Source organism: Pleurodeles waltl, chromosome 12 (genome assembly GCF_031143425.1).
Source record: "Pleurodeles waltl isolate 20211129_DDA chromosome 12, aPleWal1.hap1.20221129, whole genome shotgun sequence".
Classification (NCBI taxonomy): domain Eukaryota; kingdom Metazoa; phylum Chordata; class Amphibia; order Caudata; family Salamandridae; genus Pleurodeles; species Pleurodeles waltl.
The window spans coordinates 67,385,993-67,413,646 of NC_090451.1; the positions used below are offsets into that span (position 1 = coordinate 67,385,993).

General features: G+C 45.6%; 1 protein-coding gene across 1 annotated transcript in view; it reads left to right on the forward strand.

Annotated features, from left to right (window-relative positions):
* Positions 1-27,654, forward strand: part of ZFR2 (zinc finger RNA binding protein 2) — a 641,917-nt gene that overhangs the window by 64,739 nt on the left and 549,524 nt on the right. The gene's annotated exons all lie outside the window — the stretch shown is intronic.

Genomic DNA, 27,654 nt, shown 5'->3' on the forward strand with positions numbered 1-27,654 from the left:
TTCTCAGTACTATCTGTGAAACTTCAAATGGCACACTTCAGTATTACTTCTACTGATTTAGAAATGTTTTAAGGACTGTCTCTAGTAGTTGTCTTGACTTTTTAAGCTAGAATGTAGCAGGTCTTTCCCATCATCTCCTAGTCTCCTAGAGATGAACAGGAGGGGTTACATACTGCGTAATACACCATCTGCTTCCCAGAAATGTGATTAACACAAATTTTGTCTGCTATTTTTTAAAATCTTTACAGAGACTATTTGACCTACTAAGGTCACACCAGAAATAGGTTTGCAATACTGTTTTCCACAACGTATTACTGAAGATGCAAAAAGGTTGTTATGTGTCTAAAGTTTGGATGGCAAGAAAAATCTTGAATTACTAACGTCCACCAGGAGGTTATTCTATTTGTTCTATATTCTCTTTCACAAAATAAATATTCAATGGATTTTAATAAGTGGGCACACGTTGTAGATTCAATACACCAAATAGTACAGATATGGAATTCAGTGCCTACATAAGCCTACCCATCTTTCTCAAATAAATACTTACTGTGAATTTCTGCAATGTGTTATTCAGAATATATACCCATAAAGTGGACTTCCATTGGTAGATTGTTGAGTGAGGTTTAATGCTTATTTCTCAAACAATCATATTTATGGTGACCTATTCCAAACCCCTAATGCCCATGGTTGCAGCGACTGATTGGACCTTTGAGGCACAATCTATTACATTCTATTTTCTTAAAGTTAATCCAATGGTGAAAATTCCACTAATTGGGTCTGTGTGTGATTTATATTGCCCCTATTTAAGTTCAGCAGCTACCCGAGTTTCAGGGTTTCCGTGCAATGCATAGCCAAAAAATGTTTAACTGGCCACTGTGTATACCATCATAAATAAAATATTTTCTGAGATATTGCTTTCAGGATCCATCCACATGATATTATGGTATTTTCCAATTCCTAGAGTCCTGATTGTCATAAAGGAATGTTCGAGTGTCAGATATGATTTTTGTAATATTGATTCTAGTGTAATAAGTATTACGAGTGTACCACGATCAAGGTGCAAGGATGAATTTAAAGCATGGTTGTCATAGTTCGTACACATCAAATAATAATTAGTTGCTGTAAGGAAGAAATGTAAGCACCTAGCTTGTAAAATTATATTTGAATCCAGAGAATTCTCTAATATGCATGAGGCATTGCTTTAGCACATATTCAAACTAATCACTTCCCTAGCATGAGTAGATTGTTTATCCCTTTGGGGTGTACTTCCAAGATGTCTTTCATTCATCTGCAGCAATAAAGCTCTGTGTTACATGCTAGAAGTTGCCGTTTGACTTTAATAGGCCCACACTGGGGGTGAGGGTTCTTGAACATGTTTATTGGAAGGTCAGATTGTCAAATGTTTTAAGGTCAGACGTTGTCCTGTCACAATAGGATAGATGGAACTCTCAACATCCCTCTCTCTTAGAGATAGTTTGATTGCTCTTGATTAGAACAATATACATGACCCACCCTGTTACAGGATTATAGCATTATTGGGTACCACAGGAAATCTTTTTGCTTCATCCATGCAATAGCCTTTGAATGAGTTGGTCAATCTTACTAATATACTCAATAGCACAATAACCATTCAGTTGCTGCACTGGATGGAATTGGCAGGTAAACAGAATCAGTATGCTTGCATACAGAATTTTCAGCCCAAATAATGTATGAAGCTCTAGTAATGGTGGTTCTTCTCATCTTGTTGGCACGTCTGATGGAACCATATACAGATCCTTGGCAGCTCCTCAGAAAAAAGCAAATTTCCCATATAGTGTTCAGCATTTTAGGATTAACTAGGATTTTCAGACAGCTTTCAGACCTGAACTTAAAGCACGAAAAATCCAACATCCCTTCTTTTTGGCGCTGGAGTTAGCCAAGACCTTATGATTTTACTAAAACTGTATACATATATATAATCTACATATAGGGGCTTTCACCCTTTTATTTTTTTATTTTTTTAGAAGAGGTACACCTGCATGAAAAGTAGTCCCTATTTTGCAGGGGCTACTCTAGCAACATGAGCATTTTGAGACCAAAAAATACTTTAACTTTTAGCCAGTTAGTTTTTTTTTATATTTGTGACAACCCTGGGCCATCCCATAGCAATAGCGTTTTACAAAAGCCATGACTAAACAAAATAAGCATCGGCAAAGCCACCAGTCTGACCACCAACGCCAGACCTATTGGCTTTGCCAATGCTTGTTTGTTATATGGGTCCAGTTGTCTTCTATCAAAAAGCTTCTTTATGTACTTCAACAGCATTAGAAGAATTCTTGTCTGTACATACTAGGATGTCAGTTCATGCCTATAGACTGGGAGTTTCCTTGGTTGGATTGAAATGCAAGGGATATATTTAATCCATATACAGCTAGTATTTGCTCCCACATTCACCTGTAGTTGTGCTGGGTAACGTGGTTTATGCAAAAGTAATACAGGGGTGAATGCATATATATAAAAAATAAACTTACTTGAAACTTTTGTGATGCGGAAGATCGGTGATACCACACACTAATGGGGGCTTATTCCCCATTCTGAGGAGTAAAACATGGAATTCCGCTCAGATGGCACACCCAAGGTAAAAGCAATTCAAACATACACAATTTGGACTTGTGTTTGTGGTCCTATCACAACTGTGCCCTGTATCCTAACTTTCACTGCGAGTCACAGCAGCAAAAACATTACAATGCACAAAACTAGTCATTCTGATGGATACAACTACCTGTGGATTCCTCACCTTATGGATTTGTCCTTGCGCCAGCATCTGACGGAAAGTCTTCTTCCTAGCTGTCCACGTCGACGAGGACTTCATAATGGCACGGCTCCACGTGACTCCGTCTGTCGTCACCGTGCCAATAAGAGGTCCTCGTCAGCATGCTGACATCAGTTTTCCTTTTTACCGTGCCTTCGACGCTAATGTTTTTTCTTTCCTGGCTCGTTGATTATTGTTGCGTTTTGGTGGTTACAATGTCTCCCCCAAAGAAATTGGGTTTTAAGCCCTGTAAAGAATGTGGAGGTCGGATGTCTGTAACCGATCCACATTTGGATTGTATCTGGTGTCTTAGCTCTGAGCACGACGTCAAGGGGTGTAGGTCGTGCCAGAGCATGAACCCTAAGGCTCTAAAAGAACGAGAGGCTAAGCTTTTCATGGCAAAAGCCAAGAAGAAGGGCCATAAGAGGGTTTCGTCCCATGCTTTGCCAAAAAAGCATAAGAAGCGGCGTCACCATGATTCACAACGCCGTCATGACTCTCAGCGCCGGTCGGAGCGGAGCCGATCGAGGTCTCCTTCTACTCGATGCCAAAGTACTTGGAAGGTGAGCCCTACTGTGACGCCTCAGCCCAGGAGTCCAGAGATATCTCCGGCACCGTCGGTCTATGAGTTGACTCCTCATAGCCTTCAGATTTCACCGGCGCCGCAGGAGCCTGATGTGCTGCAGGCTCACGAACAGCAATATCCTGCTTTCCCGGCTCCAGGAGCGGATCCGGCAGCATTTTTAAATGCAGTGTATGCCGTTTTCCAGTCCATGGCTCCTGCTGGTGCACCGGCGGGTCCTAAGGGGCCATTGGCGTTTGACTTGGGCTCCCCGGTGCCGTTTAAGGCGACTCCGTTTATGCCGTTTTGCCCAGCTGAAGGTGTTGGTTCGGCGCCGAGGATGTCTCCTCGTGGAAGATCTTCACCAGCTGGGTCTGTGGCTCCATCATCGCGTCAGCCGACGCCATCGCCACGTCATTCGACGTCAATGTTGTCTCCTTCCTGCCCGGCCCCATTGCCTTCATGCCAGCCGACTCCGCGGAAGACGTCATTGGAGTCCGTGTCGGTGCCGGGTGATGCTAGGAGTCATCCATCTCTTCCTGTGCCCTACCGAGATTCAAAGTCTTTGGCGTCGGTAAATTCATTATCGACGCCGACTTTGGAATCACGCCTTAGGTCCCGGAGAAAGGCATTACGACTCCTGGAGGAGGAAGAGTACAGGCAGTTAGAAGAAGGTGAGATTGGGCCTTTGAATGAGTACCAAGGCTTGGGGTCTGCAAGCGGCCTGGATACTTCCCCGAAATGGGACATTGCATCTCGGGAGTTTACAGAGGAGGCAGCATCTTTTCATACACTGATCAGAAAAGCAGCAGAGTTTTTAGACTTGCCTTTGTCTGTGGCGGAGGTGAAAACCAACCTGTTGACTGAGGTGTTGCACCCCTCTACGTCCACTGCCGATCCTTTACTGCCCTTCAACGAGGCGTTGACGGAGCCCATTCTGGACCTGTGGAGAAAGCCGTTTACGACTCCAGCGGTGAACAGGGCAGTAGCGAGGAGACATAGGGGCGCACCCGGGGATCCGGGTTTCCTGTCGCGCCATCCAACTCCTGAAAGCTTGGTAGTTCAGGCGTCTTGCTCCGCGAAGTCTGCTCCTGGAACATTCTCTGTGGTCCCATCTGATAGGGAGTCCAAAAGGATGGAGCAGTCTTCAAAGAAGATCTTTTCATTGTGCAGCATGGCGCTCAAGGCTGCAAATACTACCTGTGTGATGTGATGGGCAGGTATGTCCACGCCCTTATGGACTCTGCTAAGGAGATGGTCAGAGATCTACCGCAGGATGTACAGAGGCCCTTTGGATCTCTTTTTTCAGATGCGCAGGCGGCTGCGCAGCAGATCATACAGTCTGGCCTGGACACAACGGATTCGGTAGCCAAGGCCATGGGGACATCTGTGGCTACTAGGAGGCACGCCTAGTTGAGGTCCTCCGGGTTTTCCTCGGACGTTCAAACCACTTTGTTGGATCTACCATTCGATGGAGAGAAGTTGTTTGGAGAAAAGGCGGATTCTGCCCTTGAGAGGTTTAAAGACAGTCGGGCTACAGCTAAGTCTTTGGGCTTACAGACTACCATTGCTACTCCTTATAGACCTTTTCGCAGGTTCAGGGGGTTTGCACGCGGTTCTGCCTTTTGGAGGCCCCAGTACTCGGCCCAACAACCTGCCAATCTACTCTATCGTTCCCTTAGAGGGCGGGGTACGGGTAGAGCTAGAGGGGCAGTCCAGCAGCCTTCATCCTCATCCTCTTCCTCCGGTGGACAACAGCAGAGGCAGCCCTAGTTTTCCCCACTTTATTGTTCATACCTCTCCTGTAGGGGGAAGGCTGAGTCTTTTTCTACGTAAGTGGGAGTCGATAACAACGGACTCTTGGGTGTTAAAGATTGTGGAAAAAGGATATGCTCTCCCCTTTCATGAGTCCCCTCCTCCCTTTCCCCCCGTCCTTCATTTTGTTCAGAAGACCATCTTCTATTGCTGCAACAGGAAGTTCAGGCCATGTTATCAAAGGGCGCAATAGAGTTGGTGCTGGTGCAGGAAAGGGGTCAGGGTTGTTATTCAAGATATTTCCTGATCCCCAAAAAGGACGGTCGTCTAAGACCGATCCTGGACTTGAGGATTTTGAATTTGTTCCTCAAACAGGAGAAATTCAAGATGCTGACCCTAGCGCAGGTGCTATTGGCGTTGAACGAAGGAGACTGGATGGTGTCTGTCGACTTGCAGGATGCGTATTTTCATATTCCGATACTCAAGTCGCACAGGAAGTATCTCCGGTTTGTGGTGGGGTCGCAACACTACCAGTTTGCGGTCCTTCTGTTTGGGCTTACTTCAGCACCTCGAGTTTTTACAAAGGTGATGGCAGTGGTTGCATCACATCTCAGAAGGAAGGGAATAGCGGTATTCCCCTACCTGGACGATTGGTTAATCAAAGCCAAGTCTCCAGAGCTTGTGCTGTCTCATCTACGGATGACAACCCAGTTGTTGTTTGTTCTAGGGTTTTTAAATAAACGTACCCAAATCTCACCTGGAGCCCTCTCAACGCCTCCTGTTCATAGGGGCAGTACTGGACACAACATTGTTTTGGGCCTACCCCCCGCCTCAGCGGATTCGGGACATTCAGGCGCTGATTCCAAGGTTTCAGAATGGCGCGGCTGTTCCAGTCCTCAAAGTCTTGCGCCTGCTAGGTCTGTTTGCTTCTTGCATTCTGTTGGTCACTCATGCATGCTGGCATATGAGGGCTCTTCAGTGGTGCCTCTGCAGGCAGTGGTTCCAACACAAAGGAGATCTCGGGGATTCGATAATGATCTCCAGGGACACTGCAGCGGATCTTCATTGGTGGACGGTGGACGGCAACCTTTCCCAAGGAAAACCGTTTTCGCTTCCACCGCCAGTGGCCACAGTGGTATCGGATGCTTCCACTCTAGGGTGGGGAGCTCATCTGGGGAACCTGGAGATCAAGGGTCATTGGTCTCCAGCGGAACAGATGTTGCACATCAATCTGTTGGAATTGCGGGCAATACGTTTGGCACTCAAGGCCTTCCTCCCTTCCCTTCGCGATTAGTCAGTTCAGGTCCTGACGGACAACACTACCGCAATGTGGTACATAAACAAGCAGGGAGGGGTAGGGCCGTACCTTCTCTGCAGAGAGGCTCTGGGACTCTGGTCCTGGGCTCAGGACCATCAGATTTGCTTAATAGCAAATAATTTGGCCGGGGTTCTGAATGTACGTGCGGACGGTCTCAGTCGTCACTACTCAGTAGATCACGAGTGGCGTCTCCATCCGGATCTGGTCCTCTACATCTTCGGGATGTGGGGTTCGCCTCAGGTGGATCTATTCGCCACTCGGGAGAACGCGCACTGTCCTTGTTCTGCAGCCTCCAGTATCCGATGCAAGGAGCGTTGGGGGACGTGTTTCAGATGTCCTGGAGCGGCCAGTTGCTTTACGCGTTTCCCCCCATACCCTTGATTCCTCGGGTTCTGAGGAAGGTTTGCCAAGACCAGGCCCAAGTCATCTTGGTGGCTCTGGACTGGCCGAGAAGGGTGTGGTACACAGACCTTCTTCAACTCTCTCAGTGCCCTCCGCTCCGTCTCCCACTCAGGGCAGACCTCCTCTCACAGTCGCAGGGGCAGGTTCTACACCCCCCACCTCCAGAGCCTGCACCTTCATGCCTGGAGATTGAACGGGGCAACCTGAGTTCCTTTTCTCTCCCACCGGATGTAGTTGATGTTATTCTATCGTCCAGGCGTCACTCCACTAAATCCATTTATGCCGGTAGGTGGGCAAAATTTGTGGTATGGTGCGGAGAGAATTAAAAAGATCCTTTAAAAGCCCGCCTTTCAGATGTTCCTTTGTTTGCTCTTGATTTAGCAAAGAAAGGCTGCGCGGTAGCTACAGTTAAGGGCTATTTAGCGGCTCTGTCGGCTTTTCTTTGCCTTCGGACCAGCCTTCTCTATTCAAATCTCCGATTGTAAATAGGTTTATTAAGGGCTTAGTTAATAAGTTTCCTCCCACGCCCTTTCACATGCCTCAGTGGGATTTAAATCTGGTTTTGACATTTCTGATGGGTTCGCCTTTCGAACCCATGCATTCATGCCTGTTAAGATATTTAGTCCTTAAGACTGTTTTCTTGATTGCAATCACCTCTGCTAGAAGGGTTGGGGAGCTTGAAGCCCTTTCCATTAAACCTCCCTTTACCATGTTTTTCCCTGATAAAGTGGTGCTGAAAACCAGGGCAGCTTTCCTGCCAAAAGTTGTCACTTCTTTTCATTTGGGACAGACTATTACCCTTCCCTCTTTCTACCCTCCTCCACACCCCTCTAAAGATGAAGAGAGACTCCATCGGTTGGACCCTAAAAGGGCTCTTAGTTTCTACTTGGAGAGAACAAAAGACTTTCGTCTGGAGGATCAGCTGTTAGTGGGGTATGTTGGACAGCGGAAGGGCAGAGCGGTCCAGAAGCGAACTATCTCCAGGTGGGTCATCCTTTGTATAAACGTTTGCTACTCACTGGCGAAGAAAGTTCCCCCTGAGGGTATCAAGGCCCATTCCACCAGGGCTAAGTCGGCCACTTCGGCCCTGGCAGGAGGGGTGCCAATAGTGGACATTTGTAAGGCGGCAACTTGGGCGTCCCTCCATACCTTCGCAAAACATTAATGTTTGGACTCTGAGGTGAGGAGGGACGGCCATTTTGCATGCTCGGTATTGCAGGATTTCTTGGTGTAATCAGGCGGGCACCCACCACCGAGTGTGGTACTGCTTTGGGACTCTATTCATAAGGTGAGGAATCCACAGGTAGTTGTATCCATCAGAAGAACAAGTTACTTACCTTCGGTAACGCTTTTTCTGGTGGATACACTAGCTACCTGTGGATTCCTCACAGTTCCTCCGCCTCCTTGTTGCCTGCCTGATTGCACAGTTATAGTTGCAAAGGTATATATATATATATATATATATATATATATATATATATATATATGTATATGTGTATAATTTGATATTTATATTTCATGTGAATATATGCAATTATGGGAAGTGTTCTTGTGTATATGTATTTTTTTGTTAACGTTTTTTTATGGGTCGGTTCTCACCTGTTCGCCTCAAAGGCACGTAAAAAAAATGGGGTGAAACTGACGTCAGCACGCCGACGAGGACCTCTTATTGGCACGGTGACGTCAGACGGAGTCACGTGGAGCCGTGCCATTATGACGTCCTTGTCGACGTGGACAGCTAGGAAGAAGACTTTCCGTCGGATGCTGGCGCAAGGACGAATTCATAAGGTGAGGAATCCACAGGTAGCTAGTGTATCCACCAGAAAAAGCGTTACCGAGGTAAGTAACTTGTTCTTCTGCACTATACTATAATATTGCCTGGTTAGGCCACCTCAGAAACCAACCCTTTTCTATCCAAAGAACATTTACCTTTCCCCAAATGCACTTCAGAGCCCTCTCGGGGTTTAAAGCACCATACAAAACCAACTGTAATACAATACTTGTAAATCAATTTTTAGACCATGAATAAGTTAAAGGTCTTTTTTGTAGTCCGACACGTTGTCATGAGTTGAGGAATTTATAGGTCCAACTGTGTCCAATTCCAGCTGTATCATACCTTTTCTCTTTATTTAAATGCTGCTTTTTTTTCTGAGGAGGGCAAGACTGAAAGACATTTTCAGAGGTTTACTTCTGATGAAATGTGGGGCGTGGGTTTTTATACATACCTAGGCTAGACAAAAACACCATAAGCAAGCACATGTTCAGTATTAACAAGGCTAAAAAATGATGCTTATAAAATGTTATTTTAAAAGAAAATAATCACCCATGCGTTGCATTGAAAATCCATGAAATGGAGTTTTATCTCAGAAGGGAGGTGACTATCTGCAAGCATGGTTACTTACAATGCTATCCTATGACAAAAGACAGCCACTAAATGCAGAGCCTCTGAAATGCTGAAGGCGAGGTACCCCATTAATTGAAATTAAGGAGTAAGAACCTGGCCAGGAGCTGGGTGAACAAAGATAAATCATTCCTATCAGAACATATCTTCTACATTGATTTTGTTTGAAAAGTTGCAGTGAGTGGGTGGGAACCCTTCAAGTTGGAAAAGAAAGTATCACCTAACATGTCAAATATTTTGACACAGTAGTCTTACTTAGATGCTGGAAAGGCAAACAAAATTCATGGTAAAGCCAGTGCTATCAAGGGAACAAAAAGCAGCTGTATGGCACCAAAGAAATTGAGTTGAAGGTACAGATCAGCTTCACAATTAGGGGTATTAGTTTTAAGAACAAATATGATCAAAGGAAAATGAAGGCAAACCATAAAAGGCGGTCTGGTACATTATAGCCTTTATCAAAGAAGCAGATTGAAGCAGTAGCAACACTGAGCACTATTTTGAGTTTGGTCATATAATCGGAGAACATTTAAAGTCCTTAGACAGTTACATTAACAGTTATGAACAGCCTTGAGATTTATAGAATAGGACGGAGCATGACCATATAACTCAGAAACACATCTGTAAACTTGCCGCTATCTTTTAATTCTGCCAAGGAGGAAGAAATAAATAAGACCACATAAGTGCACAGCACTTCAAACCCCCAGAAAGATGGAAGACAAAGGTGGTTTTCCAGCTGCCCCCACCCCGTGTGCAAAATAAAATGACAACACAGAAATTATCTTACTCCAACCACAGGAGATCTACCAGGCAGAAAGAAGTAAAGAATAATGAATTGCAACAACAAATTCCTCCATATGTTAGGCTCTCCAGCTTATATTCTGTACCTGAAGAGGAAAGAGGTATGATGGTTAAACATGGATACCAAATGGAGCCAGAAGTCGGTGTGCAAACCCAGCCCTCTATTAGATATTCATCAGTTGTCACTGAGGACAATAGTCAAACTAAAAGAAATTTTAAACAAAGAATGACATAGCAGAAATTAACTTACAATTCCTGAAGTTGACACAAGAAACTACATTGGAGAAGAGCCCAACGTAGATAGTAGCAAAATGGTGGTCAAAACTGCCTAAAGATTCCAGAACTGTCAGTTGATAATAGCACAACTGGGCAAAAACAGAAGTGAAAATCTCTCCTGTGATAATTTGTGTTTAGCATAAGAGATGGAGAAAAAAACATAGAACGTGCAATATGGCCTCGCACTTTAGAGAGACATTCAGATATATAGTAGACTAGCACGAGTTGTAAGAGATAAACAGGGCCCGTGCATTGCCTTCCAAGAAAAAAATCAAAAGAGACAAGACTGCAATCTATTTGGGTAAAGTTTAGATGTTCCATTTTAAAGCAGTTGATTCAGTACAAAATAAGACCAACTTCTCTGTGGACAATATTAGGAGATATTCCTGTGAGGATTGTTTTAAAGTATGTAATGGTAAAAATCTATTCTTTCCATTAGCAGAAAGGTGTGTCCCAATAGTGAGGGCAATTCCTGTTATTACAAAATGTTAATATTTGCAGAAGTAGTGGTAGTTTTGGGGAGAGTTTCTATGGGTCATTGATTAGCTTGGTACACTTGTAGGAAGAGCAAATATAAATATCACCCTTTGGTTCTTGTTGCACAGAAATTAAATTTTCACATTCAACCACGAGGTGGGATCCCAATATGTTTATTAACCAGAGCTGTTATGAGTTTGTTGGGTTTCAGAAAATGAGGTAGCCTGACAGAGTTGTCATGGAGATGCTTCCAGAAGGATGTGAATGGATATTTGTTTGCTCCCCGGCAACAAGCGATGTCACAATGACCTGTGTTTACTACCCATCCTTGAATGGGGAGATCAGGTAGGACTGGGAAGCAATAGTCAGGCTCCCCTTGCTCCATGGCTGCCTCAAGTTTGCAGCGTTTATTGGAGTCTGCGACTGGAAATGAAACGGATCGCGTTTCCTGAAAAGAAAGGCTTCAGCTTCAGGTTGTTTTGTTTTGATGAACTTTTGTGTTCTTGGCTCCTACCTTTAATGATAGAACCAATTATTGTGTTTAGCTGGATCCTTATTTTCTTATCCACCCCCCATTCCCCAGAAGCAGATGCAAGAAACACCCTGGTGGATGGGGATGACACGTGTTGCCCACTGAGTGGCTGTCTTTTCCTGCAGTGATAAATTGATGGAAGTAGGCCCCTTATGTCTTGTTTTCCCCTGAAGGTGGAAGCAGTGCCTCTAAGTGACCCAAGCACAGGCTTACACTGACAATATGCCAAAGCCTTTACACATTCAATGACTGGCTGAGTTCCACACCTGCTTGTTATTTTACCAAAACCTTTCACTGTGACAACAGCCTTCTCATACAGAAATCTGCACCCATGCAGCCACGCATCTGAGACTGACTCTACAAGAGCTGAACCTGGCAGCACTCATAAGCATTAGCACATTCAGTGCCTTCGATCCATTCTCTCGCACCTCACCCAATCAGACTTTGGGTCTCCTCAGCACTCATATTTAATTTCTCCTTTCATGCTAGTGCTGCTGAAGAAAACATTATGGAAAATAATGTAAACTTCCTCCTACACCGAACCTTAGCAAGATGGTGGTTTTGCTGGGAGAGGCTTCCTGATCTTTTGTAAACTTACACTGACATTCAATTTTTGACTTAGAGACTGCTTCCACCTCTGAGATCCGAGCTTTTTGAAAGATGTCTAACCTATTTGTTATCGTGGAAGGGGCAAAAAGTGCAAGAAATAATTCCATTCCTCTGATGAAATGGGGAGGCCATGTTAAAAAAGTAGAGTGCCCATTCCGTTATATAAATCCTCTGCTGAGATCAATTTAAATTATCTGTCCGTGTGTCTGATACATTACTTTTCCAACTCAAAATGTAAAAAACGTCTCCAATACTATTACAGGCATAAGATCACAATTTGCTGTAAAGTGCATATTATAAAGTGTTACATATTTAAATACTGTTAAACTTAACATAAAAATACATTTTGACCATTAAGATGATTAAATGATCAATTGCCTTAACCGATTTTAATGGTCATAATGTATATATAAGTTTATTTTAATGATAATTATTTATATAGCACTTCATATTATGCAGTTTACGGCAAACTGTGATCTTAATGTCTGTGAAAGTATTGGAGTCGTTTTTTAGGTCGAGCATAGCTTTGCGCATGTGCTGCTTTTCCGACGTGTTGGTATGTACTTGGGCTTTTAACAACACCCACCTCAAGCCCATCACTATCATTCATTCGTAGGCTTGGCCTTCAAAAATCCTTTGATGACATTGGTAAATGGTTTACGTGTGTCCCTCCTTGGGGAGTTTTTGTTACCGCCTTGGCTATCGTCCCGTTATATGGCTAATTGCACTTTTGCCGATAAGTTTGACTGCGAGCGCACTTCCTTTTCCTTGTGTGTCTCTCCTTATCACTGATGCTCATGGCGGCCGTGGCTCTGTGAATTGCCTCGCTTATGTCAACTGTTTTACTTTTCATTTTCAATTTTTGTGGCGCGGAAAGTCCAGTTAGGAATTTACAATGCTAATAGCTCTAAGTCGAGCAAACGCGAGACCCATTGCATTGCAAATGCTTGTTTTGTTTGCTTTCTGTTTAGAATAGGAGGCACACTTTTAAAGGAGACACAAGCTGACGTTTGGAATGAAGATGTTGGTTTATATAAGAGAAAAATACTGAGTAACTGGGGGGAACTGTATCATGTGTATCCCTTAGCTTACTATTGTTTTATTATGCACAACATTTACCTTATTATTTATTATCTAATATAATTGTTGTTAAAATTGATAAACTTTTTGTAAAGTTCAACAGCTACTTTCTGTCTCAACACAAGAATACACTTAATCTGATCTGCACCTAGGCTTGGAAAACTGGAATCATGGCAGCTATCAATGTACAGCATTTTGGTTCCAAAGGCAAATTAAATAGAAATGGCCACCTGTTTTTAGGTTAAGCATAAGAGTATGGCCTCTTGTATACTTTAGTATACTTCTTGTGGGCTTAAAGCAATTTCATTTGTTTGTTTAATTGTCCTTTAAAAATCCTTGCTTGCTAGTGGTCAGTACTGCCTCTTTCTCACTCATTTCTCTCTTTCATAGCAGGGACTAACTTCTGTATAATTCTACTTTGGTTCTTTATCTCTTGCTTTGACGGACTACTTTGTAATTTCCTTGTTGCTTCTTGCCCACTGTGGGTGTTTTAGGTCCATAGCTGCTTGATTTTTAATGCAGCATTCGTCCCTCTCACGTCCTCCCATGTTGCTGACATTCTTTTGTATTTATCCCAGTGCTGTTCTCGTCTCCCTGTGCCTCTTCAAACATCTGCTCCACCATTAAACCGTAACAAAAGGCAGCTTCCAGGCTCGGCTTGTTTTCTTTTCTTTCAGGCCAGCCCAGCGTGTGTTTTTGAAAGCGAGGGCCCTGTGTTTTCATTTTTGTGTAAGCAGGGCTGTAAATGTAATTTCATAGCCAGTAGCTATAACTCTCGCAAATGCACGACCTATTGCATTGCAAATGCTTGTTATGTGAGCCAGTAACAGATTTCTATTATCCCTCTGTGGTTATTGGTATTCTCTAAGGTGCAGGCATAGGTTTCACTTTCTAGTTTGTTTTCTGCAGCCACAGCAATAGGGCTTCACATTCACAACTATAAATAGAAAATACTGAAAAATAAGAACATACATAGCTTTTATTCATCACAACAGCAGTGTGATTTGAACCATATTGCACAAAGCCACTTAATTGAAGTATGATACCGGGCTCACCTTGTTAACATTATTTAACTGCTCTGTTTTTAAATTGCTTGGTTAGGATTTCCACATGTAGATTGGCATAATTTTTGCATAGATATAAATCAATTAATAGCATGTTACTAGCATTCATACTTCATTTTTGTAGGTCTGGTACATAAAGCTTCAGCTGTCTGGAAACCCTCAAATCATCAGCCCCCAAATAAGTAAAGTATGAAGTACAGAAAAAGAGTTGACTTTGGGTTACCCCCCTTTAACTTTTAATTTTCAGTGGTTTTCATGGTTTGCCATAGTCGTGAAAGAATGTCCTTTGAGACCACAGCATTTTGAAGATGGCAAAGTTGTTCTGTTTGTATTTCTATGAGCTTCCAGTAGTAATTTTCTTAAACCAGGGCCAGTGTGTTCTTTCTGATGTATTTGCTCTGTTGACTCAACAGACAATTTGTTGCCTGTTTATGACTTCATTTTGTTTCTGATGTGTTTGCCATGTGGATGTTTGCCTGCTATTAAAAGAGTGCCATTCATTAATATCCCTTGCCTATTTATTTGTTCATTTTACTTTACTGTCATGGTTGGATTCACAGTTTATTTTTGATCACAGAATAACGACATTCGAGCACATAAGCTTTCTTAAAACTGCAACAAAAGTATATGCCCTTTGTCAAAAAATATGAACTATGCAATACTATGTCAGTCTGATTCTGCCATTGCAGTCTACTCAGTAAAGCGACCATACTCCAAACTTCAATATTGTTCTCAAGTTTTTTCTTCATTATGAGATTTTCTATCTAGAACAGTTGTGGGGAACACACATGCCTAACTACCTCTAAAAAGAAGCCAGACCTTTTGGCTTTTCCAATACTTGATTAGTCGACCATTTTGAGCTGTTTTGAATCTATTACCTCCTTACTGCTGAAAACGAAACATTCTGTAATCTTGCCTAGTGTGGAGGCCGGAACATCTTGTCCTCCACACAGCACCAGAAGACTTGTTTAATAACTAGCCTCAGGATTCAAGAGAAGATCTTCTCTTGCTTCCTGAGTTTGTGTTTTTTTCATTGTGTGACGATCAGTGTACTTCACAAAATGAAACTGAAAGCGTTAGGTGTCGACTGCTTTCTGATGCCCGTGGGTGCATATCTGAGCCAACCCCCTCCAAAGCAGTGATCATTGTGGGAAAGGTACCATTTGAAATGGGCCAATATCCTCTTTCAAATGGTTCATCCTGCTAGTGGTTTCCTGCTTGGGGATTGCTGCTGGAGGACGAGCCCCAAGCAGGTATCCACCCACTGACCCTGGAAGGGTGAGAGGAGCATCCTCCGAGGAATGGGCAATTTCTGCTCACCAATATAAATAATTCTTCTTTTGTCTGCCACTCTGGGGAATGTGATTAGGGAGTTTACCTCCAATCTGCCAAACACTCCCCCCTTGGTGCTATAAAGCCCACTAAATACAAGGAATGTTTTAATGTGTTCCGCCCTGCCATTGTTCTGTGTCATGACTCCTTAAATGACCCAAAAGTCTTTCTTTTCACCAGTCTGCCTTCTGGGGGACAGAAAGCCTCTAGACCAAAGGAATATTTGTTGTTTATAAAAAATGAGTTTGAGGGACTCTCCCCGGCATCTTGCATGACTAGTACCCTAAAAGAGCTCAGCAGTCTTTCTGCATGCACGGAGTGGCAAATTGGAAGGTACCCCCAATCTGCCACTATGTTGGGGGCACAAAGCTTAATAGATTCAGGAATAATATTTAAAAAATTGGTGGTGGCCTAGCCCTCATTGAGTCATGCCCTAAAGTCCTAACCGTCTTTCTGCCATCCCAGGGGGGCAGGAGGGAGAGTGGAAGATTTACTCCATGGCAGAAAGCCCACCACATGCCTGGGATATTTGAAAAAACAATTAGGTTAGGGCTGTGTCTTCCTGACACCAGGCTTCAGCCCCACCCTTTAAGCTCCAAACGTCTTTCTGGCCACTTGGGCCTATAGCATCCCCATGGTAAGGGATAGAACATTTGGTTTCTTTTAGGCATAGTTTTGCAGCTTGAACCTTTTCTGAATTCACATGCTGTGCATTATTCTAGTGGTTGGGTCTGGAATTCTCCACTAACTTATAGTCCTTCTTCTGTTTTAACTTTTTTCTTGTTGGTGGGTGTTGACGGCAGTTCCATTTGGTGCCCCCCTGTGACGTCGTCCCACTTCCTCCAGAAGTTCCTACCTTTTGTTGTCATCTTCAGTTTCTTTTTTCCCGCCATTGGGTCTGGAAGCATATCAAGGCATCTCCAAAACATAAAGAACATATGACGAAGAAATTCCGGAAAATGCTGAAAAGTTCACCAAATCAATTTCAGATCATCGACTTAGAATTTCAGGAAGAAGTTTGGGAGAAGGAAAGTTGCATTTCGGCAGAAACTCTGAGAATGCCTGTTCGGGGGCTCCTGGAAGGGCCTCAATGGAGAAAACAACTTATCTGATAGAGACTTCTAGTTGCAGATTCCTTACCTTAGAATTTCCCCCAGGCGTCAGACAGGATCCGGAGATTTTTTCTTCGAGCAGTACCCTTGTGCGTCGGTAGGTGGAGTCTGTCGTCTCCGTTGGCGTCGTAATGACTTTGGGAGTAGTACATAGTCACCGCCTCAGCGCAGTGAAGTCAGTTCTTTTCTTTCCGCGCCACGCGCTGATCCGGAAAGAGCTACCCTAGCCTCTTTTTGACCGACTTCGACCCCTTTGTCGAGTTTTCTGTGAGTTTTTTGGTTCGTCGAGGATGTCCCCGAAGACTGGTTACAAGCTGTGCGATGACTGTCACCGCATGATGTCGGTGAGGGATCTGCATAGGGTTTGTTTGTGGTGCCTGGAGCGGACCACGACCCGAAGTCATGCTCCGAGTGCCGGGCCATGCACCCGAAGGCCTTGAGGGATCATTCTTTCAAGCTCATAGCGGCCTGGCGCTCGACTCTGCGTATATCCCGGTCTGTCTCAAGAGGAAGGTCTTGAAACCATTCGCGAAGTCACCACCATTCGTCTTCCTCTAAATATTCCGGCACAGGTAAGAATAAGAAGTCATTGAAGCGGTCCCGTTGCCCTTCGACTTCGCCCCGTCGCTCGGCTGATGCGATGCGGGAGGAGCGTCGATACTCAACGCCTCCGTCCTCTGAGCCTGCTTCTGGGTCCGCTCTGCGCTTCCCCGAATTTCTGGGAGCCGGAGTGTCCCCCTCCCAAGAGTTCTATGAGGCCAAGCGCCTCATTTTTGGCCAGACCGACCCCGATACAGCGCCTTCTGGCCCAAGGGGTTCGGTTGAGGGGCCTTCGGGTGCCGCACCGCACCACTGAGACCTTCCCCGGTGCTGGTTCGATTGTCGATGCTACCGACGTCTGTAGTGCTCACTATTGACGTCGACCTGACCCTTATCTCTGACGACTCGGAGTGGCGTCGACCGACGCCACCTCTGTCTTCGATGTGGCCTAATCACCCTAGATCGGATTGGGACCCTTTTTCCCATAAGTAAGAATTCGGGGAAGGATTGGAGGGGTCCCTGGACCATTATGAATACCAGGATGACCCATCTTTGGACTGGGCACAGGAATTTGGTGAGGCCAGCGGACTGGACACTTCTCCAGATGCTAGCATGTTTTCTCCTCCTACCGTGGCTACGGCGGAGAGAGCGACTCATGCTGTGGTGGTCAGTAGGGCGGCTGAGGTCCTTGGCCTTGAGCTACCTACTGTAGAGGTCAGGTCCAATCTCCTGACGGAGGTGCTTCAGCCAGGGGCTTCCACATCTGAGCCCCTTTTACCATTCAATGAAGCCCTCACTGATGTCCTTTTGGGTACTTGGTTCAAACCCAACACAGCGGCTCCTGTGAATAGGACTATCGCACGCCACCATCGGCCCGCCCCGAACGACCCTAAATTCCTGTCCCAACACCCCACGCCTGAGAGTCTTGTCATCCAGGCTTCCTCTTTCTCAGGCGCATTCCCTTCTGCTCCCCCAGATAGGGACTCAAAAAGGCTGGAATAATTTGGGAAGAAGATGTTTTCTTCCTTCAGTCTCCCGCTCCGGTCCGTGAACACTGCATGCCTTTTGGGCAGCTATACCCACTCTCTGTGGGATACGGTTGCGCAAGTTCTGCCGCAGATACCGGAGGAGGCCTGTGCTATTTTCTCCCAAGCTGTCCACAATGGGAGGGATGCGGAAAAGTTCACAATCTGATGTGGGCTGGACACAACTGACTCTCTAGGCAGATCGGTTGCTACGATGGTGGCCTTGAGACACCACGCCTGGTTGCGTACTTCTGGTTTTTCGGGGTATGTCCAACAGTCTCTCATGGACTTGCCCTTTGATGGCTCCTGTCTTTTTGGAGACAAAGCAGACTCGGCCTTGGAGAGATTGAAGGATTCCCGGGCTACAGCTCAGTCACTTGGTTTTTCAGCTTCCCCTCACCCCCAGCAGTCTACTTTTCGCCCATTTCGTGGCTACAGAAGGGCTCTTTGTCGCGTCCCCCACCCAGCCACCGTACCATCCATGCTGTTCAGCAGCTGCGTGACCAGGGGTGCAGAATCCCACGTGAGAAAGGGAAACAGGTCTGCCCAGTCCACCCCTGCCCCCGCTGCAGCCTCCAAACCCTCCTAGTCAGTCCCCTCACTCCGATCCAGTTGGCGGCAGGATTCGCCATCACCTGCCCCACTGGGAATCCATCACTACGAACATGTGGGTTTTGCAGATAGTTCAAAGGGGCTATTCCCTCCCTTTTGAATCTGTCCCACCGGTCATGCCTCCATCACTAAGCCAACTTCTGTAGGATCATTTGGTACTTCTCTGCCAGGAAGTTACGGCTCTCTTGGCCAAGGGAGCTACAGAGAAGGTCCCTGTGCCACAAATAGGTTGTGGTGGTTGTTCCTCCTTTATGGTGCTGAAAAATGACAAGGGCTTACGTCCTATCCTAGACCTTCAGGACCTCAACTACTTCCTCAAGAAGGAGAAATTCAAAATGCTCACCTTGGCTCAGGTTCTGTCTGCCTTGGACACAGGGGACTGGATGATTGCGTTGGACTTGCAGGATGCTTATTTCCACATCCCCATCTTGCCTGCCCACACTCGTTACCTACTATTCGTGGTAGGTCACGCGCACTATCAGTTTAATGTGCTCCCCTTCGGCCTTACCAGCTCCCCTCAGGTGTTCACGAAAGTGATGGCGGGGTTGTAGATCATCTGCGCAGGTTAGGGGTCTCAGTCTTCCCATACCTCGACGACTGGCTTTTGAAGGCAGACTCGCCCTAGAAAGTCGTCTCCCACCTTCAGACTACGGCGAGCCTCCTGCGCACGCTGGGGTTCACTATCAGCGTGCCGAAGTCACATCTGACTCCCTCTCTGACTCTCCCTTTCATCGGAGCTGTTCTGGTCTCCGTGCAGTTTCTGGCTTATCCTCCCGAAAAGCGAATCCAAGATATTCAGGCTCTGTCTTGGGTTTCGGTGAGACTGACTCTGAGGCTGCTGGGCCTCATGGCCTCCTGCATCCTGCTAGTGACATATGGCATATGGGGGCTCTGCAGTGGGACTTGAAGTTCCGGTGGGCACAGCATCAGGGGAATCTCTCCGACATGGTCCAGATCTCGGAGGGGACTGCGAAAGACCTGCAGTGGTGGCTTTCGAATCCGTATTGGGTCCATGGCAGATCCCTCTCCCCTCCCCAACCAGGTCATTCTATAGTGAGAGATGCGTCGCTCCTGGGTTGGGGTGGCTGCATGGGAGAGGGGAGGACAGAGGCCTCTGGTCTCCAGCGGAGTCTGGGCTCCTTATCAAGCTGTTGGAGCTCCGGGTGATCAGGCTTGCGTTGAAAGCATTTCTTCCCTTCTCTCAAAGGGAAGATAGTGCAGGTGTTCACGGACAATACTACCGTCATGTGGTATTGCAACAAACAGGGCCGAGTAGGGTCCTGGACCCTTTGTCAGGAGGCACTATGCCTGTGGACATGGCTGGAACATCAGGGCATTATCCTGGTGGTTCAACATCTGGAGACTTCTCTCAACGCCAGAGCGGACGAACTGAGCCGCCGATCACAAATGGCGTCTCCATCCAGAGGTGGCGCAAGGTCTCTTTCAGCCATGGGGAGAGCCTTGGTTAGATCTGTTCGCCTCTGCAGAGAACGTGCAATGTCAGCTGTTTTGTGCGTTGGAGTTTCCAAGACGGCACTCGATCGGAGACGCCTTTAATTTCTAGTGGAACTCCGGCCTCCTTTACGCCTTTCTGCCCATACCACTTCTTCCCAGGGTTCTCAAGAAGATCAGGAACGACCGGGTCCAAGTCATCTTGGTGGCTCCAGACTGGGCACGGAGAGTATGGTATCCAGAGCTATTGAGTATGGCCATCGATCCTCCACTCAGACTGCCTCATTGTGCGGATTTTCTGTTGCAGCAGCAGGGGGCGGTTCTCCACCGAACCTGTCTAATCTCCACCTTCATGCCCGGAGATTGAGCGGTGACAGTTGACGACTTTTGATCTTCCACCCGAAGTCTGTGATGTTATCTTGGCAGCCAGGCATCCCTCCTCCAAAACGGTATACCCCTGTCGTTGGCATAAATTTGTGGCATGGTGCACCAACAAATCTGTTGATCCCCTCTCTGCCCCTCTATCTGAGGTTCTTTTGTTCATTCTTTCTTTGACCCATCACAGCTCTGCTTTGGGCACCCTTAGAGGGTATTTATCTGCCATTTTGGCCTTTATTAGGTTACCTGATCAGCCCTCACTCTTTAAATCTCCTATCGTGAGTAGATTCCTAAAAACCCTCACCCATTTATTTCCTCCCACTCCATTTATCATGCCTCAGTGGGACCTCAGTCTTGTCCTTACTTATTTAATGCGTACTCTCCTTGAGCTGGTGCACAATTGCCCCTTGCGGCTCCTTACTTTCAAGACTGTCTTTCTTGTTGCCATCACTTCTGCTTGCAGGGTGATTGAGCTTCAGGCCCTTTCGTCCTAACCTCCATTCTTGTCTGTGCACCCCGACAAAGTGATGTTGCGCACTAAGGCTTCCTTCCTTCCCAAGGTTGTTACGCCTTTTCATGTAGGCCACTCCATCACCCTGCCTAATTTTTACACACCCCCACATCCTTCCCATGACGAGGAGAGACTCCACCATCTGGACGCAGAAAGAGCATTGGCGTTCTATCTTAATCGTACTAAAGATTTCCGGGTGGACGATCAACTCTTTGTCGGGTATGTGGGTGCGAAGAAAGGGAAGGCAGTGCAAAAACTTACCATCTCTCGATGGGTACCTCTTTGCATCAAGATTTGCTACGCTTTGGCCAAGAAGCAACCCCCTGAGGGCTTGCGCGCTCATTCCACCAGAACGACTGCTGCTTCCACTGCGTTAGCACGTGGAGTTCCTATCCTGGATATCTGCCAGGCAACTACGTGGGCATTACCTGTACACGTTTGCTAAACACTACTGCCTAGTCAGTCAGGTCCGTTGGGACGGCTACTTTGGTTGTTCGATCCTGCAGGACTTTCTAGTATGATCTTGGTTCGCAGCCCGCCTCCGAGGATGGCATTGCTTGGGTATCTATTCTAAGGTAAGGAATCTGCAACTAGAAGTCTATATCAGATGTAAAAGTGATTTATCTTCTGTGACGAAATATCTGGTAGAGACATATTCTAGTTGCAGATTCCTTACCGACCCACCCATCCTCCCTGCTGGCGAACTGATTTCTAAGGACAGGGATTCTCCCTTCAGGTCCTTAGCTCTGGTGCACCAATCTCAGTGTTCTTAGCTGCTCTGCGCTTTGGCGTGGACGTCAAAGGGGGCTGTAGCATGGAACATCTTGCCGACCGCAGGCATGCCCAAAGATAAGGAGGCCCACAGACTGCTCGAAGGGGAGTTCAGCGGAGGAAAGATTCCTGAAAAACCGAAGGTGTCAAAAGACGCATGGGAAAAAGATGCTTCGACATTGAAAAACAATGGCCAGCAAGAGCAGAACATCGAAGCTTGATGACAGACACGTCGTCGAAAGAATCTTCCATGCATTAGAGGAAGACGCTGAGTCTCGACACCGAAGAACGGGCCGCTGAGATGGAAAGGAAACGAAAGGGAGTAGAGGGTGGAATTTCTGCCCCTCTACAAAGGAAGAGGCAGTTTGACAATACTCTAAAGGCATTCAGCATACCTCCAAAGATTTGAACTATAAAAGAGGCTACCGAAAAGGGGGTTGAGGATTTACACCCCCCACTCACTCCTGAACCTCAGGAGGAAGAGGAAGATGAGGGACTTGCTGAAACGTACCAGGATTCTAAGGAAGCCAAATTTGTCAAGTCTCATTGGCAAGATCTTGAAACAGACTCACCTGACGAGGGTGTCAACAGTTATCTGTCGAGGCCTTCGCCTCCAGATGACATTGGAATGTACAACCAAGTCATAAAACAAGCAGCTGAAAAATTCAATGTTCAGCTGGAAGAGGAGAAGCCCCAATCATGTTTGATGCTGGAAACATTATTACCCAGTCAGGCAAGGAGTCCGTTTTTACCTATGCTCCCTAGCATACTCTATCTCTGCAGGCCTTTAAGGAACAGCCTCGTACAGAGCTGTTAGGCCAAGAGAACTGGAAATATAAATGCTCCTAGAAGGATCCGGCATATATCAAAGGTACTATCCTTGCTGATTCGATAATAACATCAGCAGCCAGGAAAAGGGCCAACTTTCCATTTACCTCAGTCCCACCTCCAGATAAGGAGAGTAAGCGTATGGAGCTGATTGGGCTGAGAGTAGAATGCACTGTTGCGAACCAATGGAGAATCGCATGCTCAAATGTGCTGCTAAATAGACATGAACACCAGCATTGGGAAGAGATGGGGGAACTTATCAAACCTCTCCCACCACAATATCTTTAGAGGGCAGCACACTTTGCTGAAAGTGGCAAAAACATTGCCAACACCTGCCTGAAATCGGCGTTAGATGCGGCAGACACAGCCAGTCTTCAGCTAATGAGGAGTAACCATGAGACCCCATTTATGGCTAAGGATTTTTGGATTCAAGCAGGAATTCCAAGCAAACATCCTAAACACCCCCTTCAACGGGGAGCAGTTATTTGGGAGCACAGTGGATGAAAGTCTGAACCAATGAAAAAAAGACAATGAGACAGCAAGGTGTATATGTCCGCTGCCACACCGGGACCGGCGGTATACTGCCATGGCAGTCCTGGCGGTCGTAATCCGCCAGGGCAGTGCTGAAAGCAGCGCTGCCCTGGGGATTCCGACTCCCCTTACCGCCAGCCTGTCAATTCTGGCGGTAAGGGGACTGCGGGTGCCCCTGGGGGACCCTGCACTGCCCATGCACTTGGCATGGTCAGTGCAGGGGCCCCCAGGCACAGCCCCATTACGCATTTCACTACCCGAATTTCGGGCAGTGAAATGTGCGACAGGTGCTACTGCACCCACTGCACATCAGCATTGCCGCCGACTCTATTACGAGCCGGCAGCAATGTTGATGTGACTTTTCCGCTGGGCCAGCGGAAAAGTTGAAATAGGGAGCCTGAACTACCACCAGCACTGGCGGTATTCTGGCGTCTGCAGCCTCGGCGGTCTTCTCAGAAGACGGCCAAGGCTGTAATGAGGGCCATAGTTTCTTACCTGTAGGTGTAGTTTTGCAGTTCGAAGAATTTTCTGGATTCACAAGCAACCCATCCAGCTCCACCAAAAGATGGGAGGGGGAAAAAAAAATGTAATCTGAAGATGGCGACAAAAGGTGAGAACTTCCTGAGGAAGTGGGACGACATCAGAGGGGACACCAAATGGAACTGGTGACGACACTACCAACAAGAAAAAAGTTAAAATAGAAGGACAATGAGTTAGTGGAGAGTCCCAGACACAACCACTAGATGGCAGAATAATGCACAGCTCCTTAATCCAGAAAATTCTTTAAGCTGCTAAACTACACCTACAGGTAAGAAACTGTACGTTATGATGTATGTGCTGGCAGAGAGGGTGGAAAACCCTACGTTCCTCTCATTTTCCAAGCTAAATGGCTGCACTGTTTGGGTTGTAGGTCAGCTGGCATCAAGAGAACCCTCTCAACTGTGGGCATTTCTGACACCTAAAGACTCTGGGGGAAATCCAGATTAGTGTGGCTTGCGTGGATCCTAGCAGCTTTTCCTAACCAAAATGCCTGTAAATGTCAAAGAATGCATCAAAAAATGCTACATTTCCCAAATATAAGTGACATAAAATTTATGCACTTGAATCCAGAAGCAAAAACCTTCCCACCCTGCATTCCCTCACTTCTCCAGATTGAAACACTGCCCCCATGTGTCAGTAGACCAAAGGCATGTTATAGGACCAGGACAAAACTGTAACCTTGTGAAGACCTCATTGATACGACATTGACTTCACATAATTCAGTTTTTGATCAGTTTGCAGTTGGGGTGGTCGACCCACTGACACTAATCCTGCTGATTCCTTAACTTTCCTTAACAAAAATGTGAGGATACCCAGGGATTTCAGAGCTTGAGGTTTGCAAGGCATTATGAGGAAAAAAATAGTGAAATCCATCTCCTTCATACAATCCTCGACTCCCCTTTTTGTCTAGTTTTCAGAAATGTCTGTGGTTGGTAGGTTTTTCTGGATGTTGGCTCAACCCAGCCCAACATACTGCAGCTACCCACATCAGTGCTTTTTTGCCAGGAGATGTTTTGAAACGCTGGGTGAGAGGACGTTTGCAGATTCCAGTACATTCCCTCACAAAATTATGAGGGAAACCCTTACTTTTAGCCAAGTTTTTATGTTTACAGGGCATTCTGGGTAAGAAAATATAGTGGTATCCACCCATGTCACACCACCCTGGACTCATCTAGCTGTCTAATTTTCAGTTATATCTGGACTTGGTAGATTTCCCAGGGGGAACAGCTGAGCCCAGGCCCGAATAACACAGCTACCTACATTGCTAGAATTGGTCGATTTATAAGGCAAAGTATTGATGTTTCTTTGATGTATTGTGGGCCTTTCCTGGTTCGGTCAATAGGCTCTGCCACAGACGTTGGATACTCTTTTTATAGGGTGAAGAAATGTGATAAAATGCATGATTTTTGCTAGAGTTTTACAATTGCAGGGCATTATGGGTAAGAACATGTAGTGGGTTTCATGCAAGGCAGCCCACCCAGGACTCCCCTTATTGACTAATTTTCAGTAATATCTGGGTTTGGTGTATTTCCCAACGTGGCACTAGCCAAACCCAGGCCCTAATACCGCATCTACCCACATCACCAGAGGAAATATGCAGGGCAAAGCCTTTATGTTTCCTTGTGACATTTTGGGGGTTTTCCTGTCACCGGGATGGGCGTGGCCATAAAAGCTTGGTACTGTTTTTTATTGGGAAGAGTGTTGGAACTCAGAATAGTATGCCACTTGTTGTCATCAAGTGGATTTCTTTCCCTGTTTGGCTTCCAAATGCAAGACAGAGTGCAAGAAAGAATCGATTATGCAGAATCGCAAGATAGTTGGGTTGACCCAAAAAAGAGAGTTGTATAAATAATCACTATTCCAGACTCAGTAGCTTAGCACATTTTATTGAGGGCCATTTTTTTATTCATTAGATGTTACCACTTGAATTGATGCATGGTCAAGCACACAAAGAAAAATCATTTTAAGCTGCAGCCCACGTGCTTATAGGAACTGGATGTTTTTGACAACCAGCAAGCATTATATATTTCAGCCCAACAGAAGGGTCTAATGGACATGACAAAATATTGCTTATGTTAATCGGCCATTGGAGCAAAAGATTACAGGTGGAACCTTTGTTTTTCCCCTACCTATTTCCACTATTTATTCAATTCTACAATTGGTTTATTCAGTAAACCATGAGCCATCTGCACGAATGAGCCCATTGTGAATTCTAGATTTTGTCTACGTTTCAGAAATGTATAGTGTTCCGGGTTCACCTATGAGTCACACCTGTTTCCACCAGAAAGTGCAAGTAGGTAGAATCCCCTAAAGGAAACCGCTTATGGAAATCGACTGCCACTTAAAAACAGGCAAAAACTGGGAGTTTTTTGGTCAAATATTTTACTGCATTGAAAGTGTTTTCTCTCAATAAGCATTACCTGAGACTCAGTACAATTTTCTGCTCCTTCTGAGATCTAGTCTGCTAGATAAAACACTGTTTTAGATGGACGCCCCTCTAATGTGTGTGACCTCATGGATACAACAGCCTCTGTGCTTGCCATATAATGGGATTGTTCTTGCCAGTGACTTAGCCGAGGCTCATGTTTTGTCCCTCACAGATTGAAGGCTATTCTGGATTCCCATGGCGTATTAGGTGTTGAGAATTCTTGGAAAATGACACGTAAAGCACTTTTAAACTAACACACTCAGGATCAATGATTTCTCCTTCTGCACCTTAACAGATAAATCACTGAGCTTCAAAGTTGATAAAAATCCCATTTGCAGAGTTGTTCAATCCACCTTCATTGGGAATTGGTTATCATTCGTCCAGCAGAATGCAGTAGGTCATGCCATAATCTTTTGTCAGGACTTCATCAATGCCATTTCAGTTTGAGCACCATGCATTATTTCTCTCAAAGTTCACATCCATCAAACTGCAAACTCCCGTCTTCCACGAATAATTTGGATCCTATTTCTCTAATACTTGGATACATTGGCTCCCCATTCAGGCAAGATTTAAAGTCAAACCATGCTGCCTCTTGTACAAAGCGATACTCCAAAAAAGGCCTACTTACTTCTCCAGATTACTCAATATCATCCAGTTTCCAGTTCAAAACCGCGGGATTCGCAATCTCAAAGGAATGAAAGTGCACATGGACCAACCAGTTTACAGAACCCTTGCAAAAATGTGTGATCCTACCCTTTTCACCCAATACTTAAAAACTCACGTCTGCAGGCTTTAACTGAACTGTAGCTGATTTTTACATAATACACTTATATTCATTTTTGTGATTTGAGGTCCGATTGAACTTTTGTGGGAGAGGGTTCTCAGTTGCGCAGGCAATGGAGTACCCTTTCCTTCAACTGAAGGTGCGCACACCTCATTTGGAGTTGGGCGGACCTTCAGTATGTCGGCGGTAGAGACTGCTCTGTGTCTGCCGCCAACATATACCTTTGATGCCTGACAGAGGAAGTCTGAATTTTTGCCATTTGTGTGTCCGCCTTATTTAGTGTGGGCAAACAAATGGCAACTTGTCACTGTTTGTCATTGTCATGGTAAGGGGCAGTGAAAACTAGAAAACTATCTCCACGGCAGGGGATAAAACTCCTATATTGAGGGGCAGCTTCTTTTTGTTATTTTCAAAAACAAAATCCTGCGTTAGGATTTTGTTTTTAAAAATGAAGAAAGAAAACATTGAAAGTTTTCATATGGCTCTGTCATGTTGACAGAGCCGCCCTTCAAACTTCCAATGCATTGAAAGGAACCGACATGATGATGGTTTCTGCTAAAGCAAGAGATGTCCACTGGGTGGGTGGCCATCTCTAAGTTAGGTGGCTGGGTTTTTCGTTAGGGCAACTAGGAACTTTACTTTCTCAACCTGATGGATTAAATCCCGTCCCACAAAGTCAAAATCAGGCCCTTGTTGTTCATATTCTGCACACCTTGCTCATGGCACACAATGCACTTGTGCTATA